Consider the following 16706-nt stretch of genomic DNA (forward strand, 5'->3'; position numbering starts at 1 on the left):
ATGTTGTAATGCCACATGTCAAAAATCTATTGGTTCTTACCATTCCTAGGAAACTATTTCTTTTTATTTCAACCCTTTTCTATATATATATATATATATATATACACACACACACACACTAGCTTTAGAGCCCGTGTAACACACAGGATGATCTAAATAATTAAGTTACAAATAAAACAATAATGTATACATTATGTATATAAAAAAAGCATTACATCTATGTTTGTTTCATTATACCTAAGTTGATTTTATTTATATAACAAAATGATTTTTTCAAAAAAACTTAATAAAAAAAATAATGCACGTGTAAATTGTTAGGCTCATCTAAAAAACAAATAAATATAACGTCTTTAACGAGCGAATTTAAACAAACGATTAGGCATACAATAATATAAAAAAAATGTGAACTACGACAATGTAGAATTAATCCTTATCCAAAATACAAGCCCATTAGTATAAGTACAAAATACTTAAAGAACAACGGAAGCTAAAGAATTTTCGGGAAGTGTTCGGTTCTTGACATTGCTCGATCTTCATCCAGGGTCTAAAGTGCATAATTACCTATCATACAATTTCATTCAAACGATTAGAAATCAAAGCATTTGAACATATATATATATATATATTGTTATTTTATTTATTTATTTACTTTTTTTTCCTTCCTGGCCCGGCCGTGTCAAAATTCAACCCGCCCGGGTCACCAGGATATGTTTTCTTTCAGAACCTTTACCCGGCCATGTCAGTTTCAACCCGGCCGGGTCACCTGGGCATGCTTTCTTTCATAACCTTTACCCGGCCGTGTCAGTTTTCAACCCGGTCGGGTCACCTGGGCATGGTTTCTTTTCACCCAATTTGCATCTAAAACTCATCCAAACTCAATTTAATCACTAGAAAATCGTGTCTAACATATCTAAACCATAATCCTTTAACCGGATTCAAATTTCTTAGGATTTTACGCTCTCATTACCCGGTTTGGGTTTGCGTTTATTTAACCCGTTTTGACATTTAAGCATTATAACTTAAATCGTCCGCAATCTTTTTATAGGTTTATTTCTCTAAATTTACAACCCATTACCCGAGCTTATTAATCTCGTGTTCCACGCTTCCGTTACCCGATTTGCGTTTACACTAAATTGACCTGGTTTATGTTCAAGTACTTTTTGATCCATTCATATTCTTTTCAAGAAACTATTCTTTTTTTCCAACTATAACCCATTATCCGGGTTAATTATTTTATGACCCACGCTCCCGTTACCCGGTTGTTTTTGTATTAATTACAACCCATTATCAGGACCCATCGTCCTTATTAGTCACGCTTCCGTTACCCGGTTTGCGTGTACATCTCTTTGACCCGTTTGGTTTGCTTTTGTGAATAATATCACTTATGAGCAAACCATTCACACTTATAAACCTTTTTACGAAAAATCCTTTGAATTAACAAGATTAGATAATTGAAATAAATAACGAAGCATATAGCCACGTACCTTAAGCTTTTCCTTTCAAGCGTGCGTCCATCCCAGCTTAACCTCCCGAAGCTTCCCCCTAGTTGCCTAAAGAGCACAACCCAATTATAATTAGAACCATTCCAGTTCGTGTCTAAAGCAAGTAATTTGCCAAATCACATTACCATATGTTTTATTAACAACTCTCATTCATATTAGGCATTTTGTCAAACACATTGTGGGCATAACATTTGGCTAGCCATAATAGTTCAATTTAAAGGTTTCTAACCAAGTGATTTAGACCTAACTAGTAGGTATGCTTTCTATAATCACATTAGTGTTGGATTCTCAATCCATTAGATGGAAACTAATCCAATTAAACTACAATAATTTCAAGGATTTCTTGTTTCTCATAGAAGCCATTTCCTCCTACACCAAGATGATACTCTAACACTTGATTATTGCTAATTCATTTACAATTTCAGTTAGGATTAAGGCCATGGGTCTCTATAACACCCTTCTTAGGCCATACTAACATCAATTACTCAAGAACTCAATCTCTCAGGTTCATGTGTACAAAATTAATCAACCAAAACGAAAATTTCAACATATCTTAGGTTAGATATGTATGGATGATTGATTATCTCTATACATGCACTGGTTCTTAGCCCGATTACCCTTTCAATTTGTTGATTTTAGGATTTGAGAAGGTGTTATCCTTCTTCTCCCTCTCTGGTCGTTCTATGCACAAACATAAGTGTGTGTTTGTTTTAAAATTTTCTTTTTAGAACTCTAGGTTTCATTTTAACCACTTTGGCCCTTCTAGTATAAAATTTTACTTTAAAATGGATAGAACATATCCTTTTATTAGAATTTTTTCCCATGAATTTAACTAGGTTCAAGATCTCCTAGTTACTTTAACGTTAATAACCGATAATCGTGTGTGTGTTTGTGTGTGTGTGTGTATATGTAATTATATAGATTTAATATTTTTTGGGTGTTACACAAATACATACCCTAGAACACTCAATCTGTTAAAAATTTATTCTCAGTATCATATATGTATAATTGAAAGAAATTTGGTTATGAACCAATTTCAGAGAATACTTCTCATATAATAATAGTTTTGAGCTACACTACAAAAATATTTTGATAAGTTTGAGGGGCTTCTCGACTTTGTTAATTGACAAAAAAAAATAGCAGGTTAACCCGTTTAATTTTGTGAATGTTTTGCTTCAATTGAGGATAATTTCGTATGGCATGCTTCACATACAACATTCTGATCGCTATTCAAGTAAATGTCAATGCTGACCTGGAGGTGACATGTCATAAGTGTTTGTCATTTTGTTTTAAATTTTAATAGTTATGAGTAAAATACTCAATATACATAATCCAGAATATTTTGACTATTTCCAAAATGTTCTTAGAAAAAAATTCGAAACCCAATCACATTTAAAATTCTAACTTTCATATTTTTTAAAATTTCAAGTTAAAACTTTGAACCAGTAACAAATTTGACCATAAATCTATTTGCATTCTCAAATTTTTTAAAATATTAAGACTAACCATTTTTTACCCGCAACAAATTTGAGCCAAATGCAGTTAATTTATATCAAAGATCTATTTAACAATCAAATTTATATTCCACAAAAAAACCGAAGCAATCCTTGATTAAAAAAAGAACCTAAGAAACTAAATATGATAAACTTTATTATATTTGAAAGTGATTGTTATATACTATCCTTACAATTTAATACATATATGTATAGTTTACTAAATTAACCGAAAAATAAATAGATAGATATAAATCATATATTTATATATATAAATTTATATGACAATGTACAAAAAAACAATAGATAAATGGATTTATTTTTAAAAAATAGATCAACTTTTAATTATATATTTATAATTTAATGATTAAAAATTACCTCGTAAATTGAAAGCATATTAGACTTTTTTTATTATTTTCAATCTTCAACAATATACATAGTATAATATATTAACGATAACATTTAAAATTATATTCTTTTCAGTATTTAACAAACACAGTTTATTGTTGATTTTTGGATTTCACCAACTATGTTGTGAAATATATTCTAAAAATGTATAGCAGTATAATATATAAATATTTATTTCTATAAAAGTATATAGATATAATATAAATAAAATTTAAAGAAAAGTGAATAATTTAATCAAGTTATAGATATACTATCAATAGAGTGTAAAAGGAAAGTGAATAATTATTAATCTATGACATATATTACTTTTAGAGAGAAAAAAGTTGTGAGGATTAACCAAAAACTGACATGTGCCTACAATTATTTTACTTTATTAAATTAGGGGATGGATATTGCGAGAAGTGATATGTAAGGTCCCGTTACCGGTGCCCTACACTAGATGTTGGATTTACTCATAAACACAGTTCTCAATATCAGAGTTAATTAAACTTTATGCGGAATATAAAACTTTCATTAAACATTCATATCATTTCATAAACTTGTCTTAATCAAACATTCTTGTATTTCAATTTTAACATCAATTCATAAAAACAACTTGAGTCTTCAGATGCCAGCCTCTTATTCTTCTGCCACGTGTCCCGCTCAAGCTAGCTGTCTCATTCTACTCACCTGCGTGCATACTAAAAGTCAGCTATGCTGAGTGAGTTCTAGTTAATCATACAACATACAATTAGTTCACATACTTGCACACATGCCCGAAGGTGTGTACACCATTCATACTTAACCTGTTCAGATTACTTTCTTATGTACGTTCATACATTCATTCTTCATACTTTCTTTACCTTCATAGTACATACATAACTATCCATACTACTTAAAGAGCCTTCCGCCCTATAACCTCACAGATATTGTACGGGTCTTGTCCCCAACATCATAGATATTATTAGGGTCTGGTCCCTACCCTCACAGATATTATTAGGTTCTGGTCCCTATCTTCACATATATTTTTAGGGTCTGGTCCCTATCCTCACAGATATTATTAGGGTCTGGTCCCTATCCTCACATATATTATGAGGGTCTGGTTCCTATCCTCACAGATATTATTAGGGTCTGGTCCCTATCCTCACAGATATTATTAGGGCCTGGTCCCTTTATTCCGTGCAACCATACTATACATTTCTTTACATACTTTCCTTAACAATACGTGCAATATCCGAAGATCGTTCACGACTATCAATCATTCATTCATAATATAACATACATACTTTCCTTAACAATACGTGCAACATCCGAATATCGTTCGCGTACTATCAAGCATTCATTCATAATATAAACATAACTATCACATTCATCAACAAGACATACACTTACCATTTAAGGTAAGTGTATTAGCATTCAAATTAGGTATGCACACAACCCCGAAAACATAACAAGGAAGCGGGGCTAGAAACTCACATGAGTCCTATTACATTCACCGTTAATGGTTATTCCCTTCTTTAGCTGTGCATGACTAACTGTATAACAATTACACGTATCAACTAACTATCACTACCCATATCGCGTTTCCAGTTTAATTATAACCCTCAATGAGCGGGGGTCCGGGGGCAGCGGAGTTCTAGGGGCGGCAGCCCCTAGCAGGGTCCAAGGGGCAGAGCCCCTGGCTGGGGTCGAGCTGTCTTAACACATTTTTCATTAGAATTATAATTTATTATTTCATTTGCTACTTCCTAAAGTTGAGGGCTTCTTTGTAATTAATCCATTTTATCTAAGTCCAGGGCCCTTTCTGTCATTCTTTCAAAGTTTAATTCGTTATCCAGTTCCTTAACGAAAGGGGCTCATTCGTTACTTCTTGACGAATGGACTTTATAACGAGCTGAACCTTATAACAAACTGGTCTGTAGAACGAATTGAACCTTTATAACGAACTCGCCCTTATAACGAACTATAGGTTCATTCGTCAGTTCTTCGTTAACAAATTACTTAACGAATGGCTTAACGAACTGCTTCTAATTTGTCATCTCCTCTTAACGAATGGGCATAACGAATTGCTTGTTAATTCGTTATGTCTCCGCTAACGAACTAGGGTTAGGTAAGAGAATGTCAGAAACATTCTCTGACATGCGTTAACCTTGTACCCACATCTCTGGCGCTGTCATCGCCGGAAAACCGGGATCTCGCCGGAAAAGCGAGATCTTAGTCGTTTTTTCACCGTTTTTCATCCTGTTCAACCCATATCTGAGCTAGGGTGACCCTTAAGCTCATCTTTTGATCGGTTCTGTAACACCGCGTCTTTTACCCTATAAGTTTAAAACCTAATTATACCAACTTGAATAAGTATAGGGACCAAAAATGTACATTCTGAAAACTTCACCCATCGCCGTACGCAACGGGGCAACTATAAAGCCCATCGCATAGCACGATGGCCTTGCTGAGTCATCGGACACGTGCCCAACAACGTGTCAACACGTGGCACGATATGACATGCCACGTATCATCATCTGGTAAGGCGGCGACATATTGCGGCGCTGCGGTACACGACGGGGTAAAGGAACCCATCGCGTACCGCGACGGGGTCCAGAATCAGCCTATAAAAGGGGGTGACAGGTATTGAGCTCTCCTCATCCCATCACACCTCTATTTACACACACTTAACCTCGAAAGGCGTGCCCCATTGCTGTAACAAGCCGACGTGCCATTTTCTTGAAGTTCGTGCAAGGAACGAAGTTATAATCAAACTAGCAAGCATACAACCGAGTAGATCAAGATCTTTCCCCTTTTCTTATTATCAATCTAAGTATCCAATCTAAGGTAGGAGTTATGTTTAAGTTATTTGAATTATAGCTTAGACTATCAATCAAGGCTATGGCCTTTAACCTAGATCGTATTTTACAAACATTCATATTCATAAACGAGTTTTCATAAACGTTACTTCATAGCAAAGTAATATCAACAAAAGATATATTTTGACGGGCATGTAGTAACTGTAAGGGGGATATCACTAGTAGTAAGTTTCTTGCCTAACGAAAAGTAATTCATATAAATCCCAATCAACCGAGGGACCCATTTACTTACCTGGAGAAACTTACCAACGTGTTATAATCTATTAAGCCAAAGCATGCTATATCAAACGTCACATAAAAACCAAGTGTTTTCATTCACAATAAAAGATAAACGATTTCAAGGTTAAGCTTACAATCATAGCTTAACATTATTCAAAACATTCATACAAACCTATTTATGTATAGGTTAAGTATCATTCACAATCAATCAATCAGTCAACGTTTCCCAACACCGACGGTACAGGTGAATACGTTAACCTTTTTAATCAGTCAAAACATATTTATACTCGATAAGATGAACTGGTGTTTGTCTTAACGAGTCAGTCAATGTTTACATGAGATTATGTGATCTCTAAAATGTTATAATACAAAGTAGAGAATAAAATCAACTCAGACCGAATACACATGTGTCTGGATCCAAACATAACCGTTGAGCCTAATCATTCAAAGGCTACGTGGCCGCGGGCTAATGGTCATAACTAGTTTCCCATTAAGGGCTACGTGGCTCGGGAATAATTGTGTGTGTAGGGCAGTGATACATAGACCAGAAGTAGAAATGCTTCTGCTGAGCTTGTAGAGAAAACTACATTTGTATTGTAATGACATTCAAATGTTTTATAGAGTCTTACGTGTTCACCAACATATAGTTGACGTATTTTTCCAATCCATTGCAGGTAACTAAGCTTAAGTAGCATTAACAAGGATTGGAGTCTTAATGAAGATAGAAGCGCGTACAAGATGGTGCCGTTTTTTATGAATTAAAATCCTTGTAATACGAAACATATCTTTTGTAAACTAATACTCTGGTATTTAATTCCCGAGTAAATTTTCAATTAAATTAATATTATATTCAAACCAAAAGTCTTCCACTAAAATTAACCATAAACTCTGATATATTTACAAAACAGGTACCAACTTGTGGTCACACGCCCAGGCCCTGAATCGGGGTGTGACAGGTTGGTATCAGAGCCATCGGTTTCAGCGAATTAGGTATTAAAACATTAGTACCTAAGCTTTAACCGTAAAGTTATTAATATTATAATTCGTAGGGATAAGTTAGGATTGGTAAACTTCCTATCCCTAATCTAACTACGTGCAGATGTCTTATATTAATTACCTTGGTCATAGACACCGAGTAGCAATCCGATCAAAACCGATAATCAACTATAAACCATCCGATATGGAGAGTAGCAATAGTAATTACACAAACTTTTTCAATCACAGTCAACCAATCATTCCGATATTACCATATGGGAGCCAACCCGTGTATCTCCCAGGAAGTCAACAATGCCCAATCGAAATTTCCGATAATACTGCCGACATCAATCCTTAGTACTATCCATCCGACATTCCCATGTACCATCCTTCCGAGGAACAGGAAGTGAAGAGTAAGATCAAACAGGAAACTGAGTCATAATCATCTAGCTGGATGAATTGTCACCCTGATCAAAGGAGATGGCAATTCGGATTACCACCTTTAAACTATCAATACCAAATCCCGCCAACCACTGCAGAACCAAGTTGTAAACCCAGGATGAGAGCCATACTGCCATACAAAAAGAGATTAGTTAAATCACCAATCAAGAACCCTTATGAATTGGAGGAAGAGCCCGAGGAAGAGGAGGATCCCGAAGAAGAAAATGAGGAGAATGAGAATCCTTATTTTCCTCCATATAATGGACCAAGACCTTCCAGATCACAACAAGCTAAAGAGATTCGTGAAGAGGCAAACCTGATCGAGGAATTTTATACAACTAATATTCCCGATGAGGAAATGCATACATACGTTGCAAATCCACACCTCTATCCACAGGAGAATGCTTATCTCTTCTCAGCTACATCCGCCCCAACAGGATATCCTAACCCGCCAAATTCAGTAATGGATGAGCTAAGAAATGAGAAAGTTGACAAAAAGAGAATGGGAAAGAAGATAGTTAAGAAATGTGACAAGATGAAAAATCTTGTTAAAAAGTGGATTAAGGATTAGGAATCGTTGTTACGTACTGTTGTTAACTGTTATGTTTTCTTTGTAAGATAAATAATGTATTATAAAAAAAGTCTGTCTTTTCTCTGAATTTTGTTTTATTCATGTAACAGCATGTCTAAAGCCAACAGTAATCAAGAAATGCAAATAAATAATAAAGAAAAGACCGTAGCAGAAAACGTTCAAGCAATACCTAAAGACTATGTGCTCGGTATTCGTGATTTAATCAAAGAAGCTGTAACTCCGCTTTATGACTTAATGAAAAATGATCCAAGTCGAACCGCCTCTCATTCTAATAAAAGGGAGAGTCGAAGCAAAAGAGAATCTTCTACTTCAAAAAGAGAATCAAAGAAAGAATCTAAAAAGGAATCGGAAAAGAAAGAAAGTAAGAAAAAGAAAGAAGCAAGTGATGAAAGTTCGACTGCTGAAAACGACCTCCGTGATAAAACCAAGAAGTTAAAAATACACAAGGGTTGTGATTTCAAAGTGTTTAACGTTTATAACCCCAAATAATTCCATGGGGATAAGGGAGCAATACTCACCCTCCGATGGTTGGAGGAAATGGAGTCAATTGTACTGATAAGCAAGTGTACGGAAAGTGAGAAGGTGCAATATACCTCCCAGATGTTCAAAGGCGAGGCATTAGAGTGGTGGAATACCCTGATCAGAATTAAGGGTAGAGAAAATTTATACAATCTGGATTGGGCAACGTTTAAAGCTATGATACTAAAGAAGTTTTTCCCGATTAACGAAATAGATCAAATACAAACCAAGTTGTGGAACCACAAGGTTGTAGGAACCAACCTCAAGGAATATAACACTAAATTTCTTGAGTACTACAGAATTGTACCTCACTTGGTCACTCCAGAAATCAACAAAGTGACGCGCTATATTTACGGGTTGCCAATAGAAATCCGTGACTTAGTCCGTTCACATATGTCGTCTTTGACGGAATCTGCTATGCAGTTGGCCGGGTATTTGATGGATGGAATGATAAGGAATCGGGATGAGAAGAAGAAAGATGATGGCAAGACGCAAGTTGGAGGAAAAGTTAGAAAGGATGAGAAAAAGAGGGAAGGGGCGTTTGTGTGTACTCGCCCTATTTGTAAGTCATGTGGTAGGAGACACTTCGGAAGATGTCTTCTACCAAACTACACGATTACATGTAATTTCTGCAAAAGACCAGGTCATGTGGAAGCAGACTGCACAAGGAAAACAGTGGTATGTTTTGATTGTAAGGAAAGAGGACACTTTAGTAATGAATGTCCAAAGAGGAAGCCGATGACTATGACGGCTGATGCAAGTGGCAGCGGTGCCAAGACCGAGACCAAGAAAGTAAACGCACGTGTTTTCATGCTAGACACTCAAAAGGCAGCCGATATACCGGACGTGATCACCGGTACATTTCCTATAAATAATGTTTATGCTAGAATTTTATTTGACTAGCGTGCAAACCAAAGCTTTATAGATTATAAATTCTGTAATCTATTAAATGAACCCTTAGTTAAACTAGATAAACATTATGAAGTAGAAAGCGCTGATGGAAGTGTACGTAGAATAACCGAGGCTTTAGATAATTCCACAATTTCTCTAGCCAATCACATCATACCTGTACGATTGTTACCCATGACATTAGCAGGTTTCGATGTAGTTTTAGGTATGGACTGGTTATCATTTAATCAAGCCTGTATCCTATGTAACGATAAAGCCATCGACATTCGAACACCTAATAACAAAACCATTCGTATAACCGGAGATAAAGAAGGAGGAAATGTAGGAATCATTTTCGAGATTAAAGCAAGTCATTGCATAGGTAAGGGATGCCTCACATTCATGGCCTATTTAACGAAAGAACCCGAACCAAAGAAAATGGAGGAAGTACCAATTGTATCTGAATTTCCAAACGTATTTCCTGAAGAGCTACCAGAAGCCCCGCCTGATAGAGAAGTAGAGTTTAAAATCGACCTCATGCCAGGAACATCACCAATAGCCAAATCTCCTTATCGTCTAGCACCTACGGAAATGAAAGAAATGAAGAAACAGTTGGATGAATTATTAGAAAAAAAGGGTTTATATGACCGAGTTCGTCACCGTGGGGAGATCCAATTCTGTTTGTAAAGAAGAAAGATTGTTCAATGAGAATGTGTATAGACTACAGAGAACTGAATAAAGTCACAATCAAGAACAAGTATCCACTTCCACGAATCGACGATTTGTTCGACCAGCTTCAAGGAGCAAGTTGTTTTTCAAAGATTGATCTAAGATCGGGTTACCATCAATTGAAAGTGCAAGAAAAAGATATACCAAAGACAGCCTTTAGAACCCGATATGGACATTATGAGTTCACCGTGATGCCTTTCGGACTCACTAATGCTCCAGCAGCTTTTATGGACATGATGAATCGAATTTGCAAACCATACTTAGATAAGTTTGTTATCATTTTCATCGATGACATTCTCGTTTATTCAAAATCCAAAGAAGATCATCAAGTTCATCTCAAGATCATACTTGAAACCTTAAGAAACGAGAAATTGTACGCCAAATTCTTCAAATGTGAATTTTGGTTATCCGAAGTTCAATTTCTTGGTCATGTTATAAATGAGAAGGGTATTCAAGTAGACCTAGCAAAGATTGAAGCAGTAACTAAATGGGAGAAACCTAAGACGCCGACTCAAGTCCGAAGTTTTCTAGGCTTAGCCGGATATTATCGAAGGTTTATTCAGAACTTCTCCCGAATAGCTGTTCCATTAACTTCACTCACAAGAAAGGCAATTAAATATGAATGGGGACCGAAGCAAGAGGAAGTATTTGAAACACTTAAACAAAAGTTAACCAATGCACCTATTCTGGCCTTGCCAGAAGGACTAAAAAAACTTTATCATTTACTGTGATGCTTCGCACACGGGAAGGGGATGTGTTTTGATGCAAGGAAAGAAAGTAATTGCTTATGCTTCGAGACAGTTAAAAGTTCATGAAAAGAATTACACCACGCACGACCTTGAATTAGGCGCTATAATCTTCGCGTTGAAATTATGGCAACATTACTTGTATGGTGTTAAGTTCATTGTATACACTGATCACAAAAGTTTAAAGCATATATTCGATCAAAGGAATTGAATATGAGGCAAAGGCGATGGATGGAAACTCTTAATGACTACGACTGTGAAATCATATATCATGAAGGAAAGGTAAATGTTATGGCTGACGCCTTAAGTAGAAAAGAACATGAGAAACCAAAGAGAGTTCAAGCTCTTAGATTGGAACTTAAAGTTGATTTAGCTAGTCAGATCAAAGAAGCTCAGAAGTTGGCACTGGAAGAAGGAAATATTAAAGCTGAAAAAGAGAATGGTACAATTGATCAATTGATTAAAGGAAGTGATGAAATACTTAGACTCAGTACAAGAATTTGGGTACCAATGGTCGGAAGTCTGAGAGATAAGATTCTAGAAGAGGCACACAAGTCAAAATATATGATGCATCCGGGAAGTGACAAGATGTATCACAATCTAAAAGATGATTATTGGTGGATCGGGGTGAAGAAAGATATTGCTTTGTATGTAGCTAAGTGCCTGACATGTTCAAAAGTGAAAGCTGAACATCAAAAGTCGTTAGGATTACTACAACAACCGGAAATTCCGATTTGGAAATAGGATATGATAACAATGGATTTCATCATGAAGTGACCAAAAACTTCTTGTCAAAATGATGCGATCTGGGTTATTGTAGATAGACTTACCAAGTATGCCCATTTTATTCCAATTCAAGAAACGTTTAGTATGGATAAGTTAGCACACTTATACGTCGAAAACATAGTATCTTTACATGGTGTACCGCTATCCATCATTTCTGATAAAGATAGTCATTTCACTTCAAATTTTTGGTCAAGCTTTTAAAAGGCTATGGGGACTCGATTAAACTTAAGTACCGCATACCATCCCCAAACTGATGGCCAAAGTGAACATACAATTCAAACCTTAGAAGACATGCTTCGTGCATGTGTTATCGACTTAGGAGGAAGTTGGGGCACTCATCTCGCGCTGATGGAGTTTTCGTACAACAACAGTTATCATACGAGTATCCAAGCAGCACCATTCGAAGCATTGTATGGGCGTAAGTGTAGAACACCTGTATGCTGGTCAGAAACAGGTGATAGTCAGTTGTCAGGACCAGAAGTTGTTCAAAGGACTACTGATCAAGTTACACAAATTCATGAATTGAAAACGGCAAGAGATAGACAAAAGAGCTATGCGGACGTTCGTCACAAGCCATTAGAGTTTAAAGAAGGCGATAGAGTCTTATTAAAAGTGTCGCCTTGGAAAGGTGTAGTAAGATTCGGGAAGAAAGGAAAACTGAGTCCACGATTTGTTGGACCATTTAAGATACTTGAAAAAATCAGACCAGTTGCTTACCAGCTAGAATTACCCGATGAAATAAAAGGCATTCACGACGTGTTTCACGTATCTAATCTACGCAAGTGTTTAGCTGACGAAACCTTTGCAATACCTTTAAAAGATGTCAAAGTCAACGAGAAACTTAAATTTGTAGAACAACCGATTCAAATAGAAGATAGCATGATTAAGTTTCTCAAACACAAATGACTCAAACTCGTGAAGGTTAAATGGGATTCAAGACGAGGACTTGAGTATACGTGGGAGCTCGAGTCGGAAATGAAGAAGAAATATCCCTATCTATTCCAATAAATCTCGAGGACGAGATTATTTAAAAGGTGGGGAGGATGTAACATCGCGTCTTTTACCCTATAAGTTTAAAGCCTAATTATACCAACTTACATAAGTATAGGGACCAAAAATTTACATTCTGAAAACTTCATCCATCGCGGTACGCGACGGGGCAACTATAAAGCCCATCTGTTAGTGCACGGTTTTGCGTCTAGAGTCTTTGTAATTATCATTAATGTTTATTTGATTATTTTAATGTAATATTTAATGTTTATTTATCTAATTCATTATGTTAAGTCTAGTTGGCTAGGAATGTTAGCAAACTAAGACTAGTTCGTTTAGGTTAAGTCTAGTTCGCTAGGGATGTTAGCGAACTAGGACTTTATAATGTATTCCCTCCTGATTCGTTAGGGGATGTTAACGAATCAGGGGGTGGTTCGTTAACTTAATTTATTTGACGAAGGGGATGCTGGTTCGCTAGGGGATGTTAGCGAACCAGATCGTCTTCTATAAATAGTGAACCACTGTTCACTTGTAAAGTGTTGAAGTTTTGAGAGAATTAACATGATTTAGAAAGTTTTTAAAGTATTCTCTCTCTCTCTCAAGCTTCACGTTAATCTTATTGATAATATATATTACATACCAATCGAACTAAGGTATTAAAGAGTTAGATCCGTATAATTAATATTAACATATAGATCTGGATCAGATCTAAGATATTGATTAGAACGAGTGATAACACAAGGGATCAAACAAGTGGTATCAGAGCTTTCGGGGCTCAATTCGCTTGGTTTGATTGTTATTGTTATAATTTTTGTGTTTATATTCTGTTTAGTTTGAGTTTGAATCAATTTGAGTTGATTTGGATTGAATCTGGATGGATTAGAGTGATTTTGGTTTAGTTAAGGTATTATTGATGTTCAATTGACTGGAATTGGATTGTGAATTATTGGGTTTTCGGTTTGAGTCCGTAAACAGGGGTTTGATTTTGATTAAAATTGGTTCGTATAGTGTGATAATCGGTTACGAGATGTGTTGAGTTGAAATCGCGTTGTGATTACGAAGAGTTTGGTATATTATTTGTTAAGTTTGGTTAAGAATTGAGTGTGTATTACAGATCTGGAATTGATAAGTTTCTGGGTTTGATCTTCATATTTCTGGAAAATGGTTCTTGAATGTTTGAAGATTTGAAGATGAATGCGATTCGTTATAAAGTTTCATGCGATTCGCTATGTCTTTAACTTGATTCGCTATCAGTTCTTGCCATTCGCTAATCAGTTCGCTAACTGATTCGTGTGAGTTAATCAATTCTTGTTATCTAGTTCGTTAACTAGATAACTGATTCGTTTGACACGTGTTTATCTTGGAATTTGTGTCATAACAACTTTTTGCCACGTGGAAGAAAGGAATCAAGTTTGTTACAAACGGTTGTAACAACCTGATTCGTTATAGTATAATTCGCTATAGTGTTGATTCGTTATCAACTGTAGCAGATTCGTTATCTTAATTCGCTAAGCACTCCTTAGCAATTCGTTAAGTTGACTTGGTCAATTCGTGTGATCAATTCGTTAAGTTGACTTGGTCAATTCGTGTGATCAATTCGTTAAGTTGACTTGGTCAATTCGTGTGATCAATTCGTTAAGTTGACTTGGTCAATTCGTGTGATCAATTCATTAAGTTGACTTGGTCAATTCGTTTGGTCAATTCGTTAAGTTGACTTGTGATTCGTTAAACCTTCCTCACATTCGTTATCTGTTTCGCCATTTGGGTGATTCGTTAACTTTATTTGTGATTCGTTAAGTTGACTCGCTAGGTTGACTTTTGATTCGCTAACACAATCACCTGATTCGTTAAGACTCAATTCGCTACACTGTTCACAGTTCGCTCTTACTGTTCACTGATTCGTTAAGATATTTTATTATTTGATTAGTTTTCAAAGATGGCTGGTATGTATGCATTGGCGTCTCAAAATATGTTGATGCAACAGATGTTGCAACTTGATACCGAGATAGGTTCACATTCTAAATGTCCAAGATTGATGAAGTTCAGTGACTTTGCCAAATGGGAACCTCGGTTTTGTGCACATTTGGGATCTGTTCATCCTGACTGTTCATATTGTCTTGATGAGGTTTATGTTTCACCAATGATTGGTGATGATACTATTGGGTATACTCCTAAAGCTGTTTCTCAATACTCACAAGAAGAGAAGAAAGCTTTAGAAATCGAGATAAAAGCATATTCTACATTGACTATGGCTTTACCAGAGAATATTTTTCATCAAGTTGGAAGTATCAAGAGATGTGCATCTTTGTTTCAACATCTACGCATGAGAAGCATGGGAAACACAGCTGAGAGTAAGAAAGTGATGCTCAAGTTTCAATTTCGAAACTTTAATTTATTGAAAGGAGAAACAGTTGAAGAGATGACTACAAGATTTAGTCACTTAATTGCTGAAATGGATAAAATGAAAATGGAAATTTCTGAAAGAGATAAAATTGATACTATCAAGAGTGTGCTTCCTAGTTCCTATTCAACATTTCTCATGGTTTTGAAAGAGAATGATTATTTTCTGAATGAAGATTTGACAGCACTTGAATTTCTACAAAAAATCAAAGCTAGAGAATATGATCTTAAGTGTCAAAAATCTTCCAAAGAAAATCAAGATCCGGCTTTCTATGGTGGAAGTATGTCTCTGAGTTCAACGATTTCACCTATCACTGCTTTTCTTACTCATGCCGCAAGTGAAAAAGAATATGCTATATTTAATGATCCAAAAGTTTGTTTCTACTCTGCTGGTAATTCAGGTGGTTTTGGAAGTTCTACTAGTACCAATCCTTTGCTACACCACCTAGTGTGAATATGAAGGAAGCTGAGCAAAACTTTGCTTTTCTGACGGCATTTATGTCCTCATATGAAAACTTGGTGAGTAGTAAAATTGCCACGAGTGAGTTAACAGATGAGGATTATGATCAGATAGATCCGGATGATCTAGAGATCATGGATTTGAAATGGAATATGGCCATGATCGTTCGTAAAGTTAAAAGATTCATGCAGAGAACTGGAAAAGATCTTCCAGCGTTAAACAAGAAGTTGGGTTTTGACAAATTGAAGGTGAAGTGTTATAATTGTCAAGAATTCGGGCATTTCGCAAAGGAATGTGACAAACCAAGAAAAGAATACACTGGACCTCGTGGTCAAAGTCAAAATGCTTCTTCACCACGGGGAAGTGATGCTGAAAAGAAACCATCTTCTTCAACAACACAAGCAATGTTAGCAGACGGGACTGATTGGTCACAACGGCTACTATGCAATGATGTTCAAGCAAATTTAGCTATGTTTGGGTTACATGAAGATTGTCTAGACGCTACTGCTAGTGTGATGTCTTCAGATAATGATTCTGGATCTGATTCTGACGATTATTGCGACAAGTCTTCTGAATCAATGTTTGCTTGCATGGCTAAGATCAATGAGGTTAGTAATTCTATTTCTTCTACTTCATTTGTTAAAGCATCATGTGTTGATTGTGAATCTAACAACTCTAAGTTAGAAGCTTTGAAAAATCAAAATGATAATCTTATAAG

This window comes from Bidens hawaiensis, unplaced genomic scaffold, assembly GCF_021521415.1.
Source record: "Bidens hawaiensis isolate Kalapana, Puna unplaced genomic scaffold, B.hawaiensis_p1.1 tig00028278_1, whole genome shotgun sequence".
Classification (NCBI taxonomy): Eukaryota; Viridiplantae; Streptophyta; class Magnoliopsida; order Asterales; family Asteraceae; genus Bidens; species Bidens hawaiensis.